The sequence below is a fragment of the Sycon ciliatum genome, chromosome 9, assembly GCF_964019385.1.
Source record: "Sycon ciliatum chromosome 9, ocSycCili1.1, whole genome shotgun sequence".
Lineage (NCBI taxonomy): Eukaryota > Metazoa > Porifera > Calcarea > Leucosolenida > Sycettidae > Sycon > Sycon ciliatum.
In genome coordinates, this window is record NC_088651.1 from 10,925,527 (window position 1) to 10,929,717 (window position 4,191).

A 4,191-nucleotide genomic window follows, 5' to 3' on the forward strand; every position below is an offset into this window, starting at 1 on the left:
CCTTGTGATTTCTCTTATGGGTATGGAGCTATGAGCTGCAGCTGATCCCGGGTGTTCCTTCGTCGTCTACTTCAGTGCTGCTTAATGAAATCCGATAGCATGATGCAAGTTTGCGCCCTGAGCTAGGTTCGCAAAGTCGCACGTCTAGGGCTGCACGGCGCCCGGCGCTTACTCGACTGGTGCTGTCGAATTTCATTGACTTTAGTATGGGTGGCATTATACTGTAGATGAAGGTGAAGGCATTATAAACCGAGGCTGTGGTTTTAGTGTGGTCCCTGTCTGCATAGCTGAGCGCTGCAGTGAATGGCATAAACCAAGTGATTCAGTATGCTGAGTTCAGTACCAGGGCAGTAATTGTATGCTCCTACAAGTATGGATCACGATGCTGGTGTACATATTCCAAAAGCAGTTTAGTTTTTCAATCTCATACTCTACAGGGACACGTTCATAGCCTGGAAAAGAGTATTCAGAGCTCTCCGAAAGGTACTCTAAAGTATCCGAGGCACAACGATCATACCCTGGCGAGGATACCTTATACTTTGTACTGAGTTATGTGAATTTTCGTTGCACTTCATGTAATCCATGCATAACCAGATACATGTGCTGAAGTATAAACAAACAGAGCTATTGCTATTGGACGTGTAGGGGATTGAGATGGTCCCAACCACAAGACCTCGATCCAACCGCAACGTCCACTTCATTGCGCGGAGGTGTCGATAAGCCCTGAATCATTGGGGAGCAATCTGCCTCGAATTGTTTTTAACCATCACGGGATCCAGTCGTCCAGCGTTCAGCTAAGCTGACACGACTCGCGGCCATCTGCGAACATCTGCCCGGCCGCAAACGCCTAGAGAGCGATGGTGATCGTCTTTACACAGAGCAGTCAGAGCGCGAGCATTCTGGACAATGTTTGACGGCTGAGCTTGACAGATCAGGCGATACCTGCATTATTGTAGTACAGTACATGTACATGTACATGTATACCAAAGCGCAAAGGTCTCTACAACAAACTAATCTTGATAATGCGTGAGGCGCGGAACAACATGGAAAGCCTGCCCATCTGCGAAGGAGAATTGCGCCACGTGCCCACTGATCCAGGCTCTCCACTAGGACTGAGTAACTGCGTTCAGCACATGGTCCAGTACATACATGTATGTGACAGGAAAATGTTCTTTTGCTCGTGAAGTCATGCGTAAGTTAGTTAGTGGTCGTTGCTGGTGGAAATCCGGGACTTTATCCGATGGAACCTGTGCGCCTTCTACTATGTCCATCGACGTAATTGCATGGCATTGCAGTGAGGAGGCTCGTTTGCGGTACATGTACCACAGATACAGCTGCTTGGCATGTGAGAATAGAGATCCACGCCATTTTGACAGACTCTGAAGTGTATTCACAATACACGTTCCGTTCCTATTCTAAACTTGGAATTAAGGTTCATAATACCTTGAAATATGCAAGTATTGCTCAATACACCGGATGTATTCCGTCGTAACGCCAATATAGCGTACTTCAGCCTGATCCAAATCAAGAAGACGATGTTCTATTTGCCCGTTCACCATATCATGATCCACACCGAACATCCGCCTTGCAGGGCACCCCACCGTGATAACCGTAAAGCTGTTCCAACTGTCCCCACTGCCACTAAGCCCTTTCCCTATGAATGGACCTTGGAACCAGGCCCGAAACGTCCTACTAATCAGTTAATCAGCAGCTGGACCTCTCTCTGCTGCTAACCGCACACACCTGCTTATCAGCAAACCAACATTTTCACTTTGTATGTTTCTCCAGCGCATGTTATCGACGGTAGCTGGAGGGCACCAAAACCTAGCATACGTCGGCAAACGTATTATAGCCGGATGCTCGTTGTCCGTTTTGTAGTTTGGCCATCCTCAATCTCACGAAATGATATGCAAGCTGATCTTGACGAAACTGCAACTCCAGCATACCCATTGTGTGGTGGGCGCATGTACGTGTATTAGTGAGCGTGTGGAGGTTTTGAGTTTTACACAAATAGGCGTGCAAAGGATCAGATAGAGTTTGGGCATTGTCTCTACTCCGTGGTGACTGGTAGTAATCAGATCCTGGTGACAAGTGCATCCACAAGTAGGTATTATGAAACGGTCAAGAGCTTACCATTTTGTGCATGTGTGCGTTATTGTACCCAGTCCATTCGTGATCGTAGGGCCTAGGGAGAGACTTCGTACTAATCCTGATGAAGGGTGCGCATCTTGAGATGGCTTGTATTTGTGTCACGCGTGTGTGCGGAGCACAGCGACGTTTTGACACATAATATTTGTGTGTAGGATTATCTTGTGGGAACCCGTGCGTGGTGTAGAAACTTCAAAGCATTTTTTATCCTATTTCGGCCAGTATGGTTGGATTGTATTTCATCTTGGGGTGAACCATGGGGAAGTAACAAGCATGACTCTGATTTTGAAGACGACAATCAGTCTTGCACCAGGAAGGCTACAGTCGAAGGCAATCAGAGGACTAAACACCATAGGATGTAGTGCACAGCAGGAGATTGCTATTCCTACGTACGGAAGTCTGTAACAAGAACATAGTGTTGTAGAGTATCCGTCGTACAATGTGTTTTCTCTACAAAAACCCACACAGTCCCTGAAGTGAATACAGGAATGTGGTGGGTGGGCTCAGCATACCACCATTGCACCAACTCAATCCTGGCATTGCATGGGTGTAGTAATTGTTCACAGTCGTTGGTTCGTAGGGTGTTATCAACTGACATTGATGCTTGCCGTTTCTGGGTTCATGTGTTTGGCATCCAGCCAATGAATCCAGATCTATTTTTCGTGAACCTGTGCAGGGACAACTGCCACTCCCCGTAATCCCAGCATGAAAATACATGTACCGGCGGGCGGTGTGCATGCCTCCCAACCATCTTACATTTCCTGATGCATTGCTCACTCAAAACGTTCAGAATGGAGTCCTGGCTCCTGTCCAGGCAGTTGGGAGTCTTATTGCTATCTTCCCACTATTGTACTAAAGTAAACGTTTAAATTCCCCACGCGTTCATTGCTTAATACTCATGCTCTCCATGTGCTCCATCCGCCAGGAGTTTATTTAAAGTACATGTAGTCGCCAAAAATTGATACTTTAAAAACGTAACCGTTCTTGGCAGCACAGCCTTGACAGGTGCCCAAAACTAGTTGGATCTCCGAGCCGGAACTCACTTTGCCTATTCACTTCAACTGATCGTGTTGTAATAGGCTGGTGTACACATGCATTCAGTGTTGTTCTCATTGTCTTGTTCGCGCTCAGCGCCATCATTCTCCAGCGCTACAACGAGATAGTGGCAGAGCGTGTCTAATAACCTCTTTGCTGTTCCTCAACAAGGTGTTCAAGCCCCGCCGGTAAAGCACAAGGGAAGCACACAAAACCAAAAGAAAATGTCACAAGCAATGTATCCTCTATGCTATGTGCGTTTACAAAGAAGGTTTGGCAACCTGCCAGAAAAGGTACTCAATACCCAGAGTCCAGAACTCTTCCTATAGATGAGAGAGAGAGAGAGAGAGAGAGAGAGAGAGAGAGAGAGAGAGAGAGAGAGAGAGAGAGAGAGAGAGAGAGAGAGAGAGAGAGAGAGAGAGAGAGAGAGAGAGAGAGAGAGAGAGAGAGAGAGAGAGGGGAGGTAGATAGAGAGACATTACAGATCGCAGTATGCCGTCCCATAGTTTCATGCCGATTGTACGGAAGATGGATGATTATGAACTATGGAGAGATGGACGGGGATTTGGGTTCACACAACATACATACTGTACACCGGTTGAACATCAGGTTCGACCCTTGGCAGCTGTGACCGACAAGGTCTTGTGTTCGAGCCAAGCCAGGGAGTAGCGATTGTTTCCATGATGAATCTCTGTGTAATCCCTCGCCAGCAAAGTGTCCTATGATTGGCACGAGAATCAGGCGTCCTTGTTCATATCCGCCGGCAAAGTGAACATTGCGACTCTTTGTTTAACCATCGTCCTTAACCAGCCGTCCATACATTCATTGTGTCATTATGACTGTACAGAAAGGCTATCAAGGTATAGCCCGTTTGCCCAGAACGAGTTCAAGACAAAGGCAGTTCATGTGCACATGATATTCAAGGTGTTGGACCTGTTCTACGTGTACATGTATCTTCAAGGTGGGATTTCCAATACTAGTGCACTGTTTTCTGTGTGTAGGACTCTT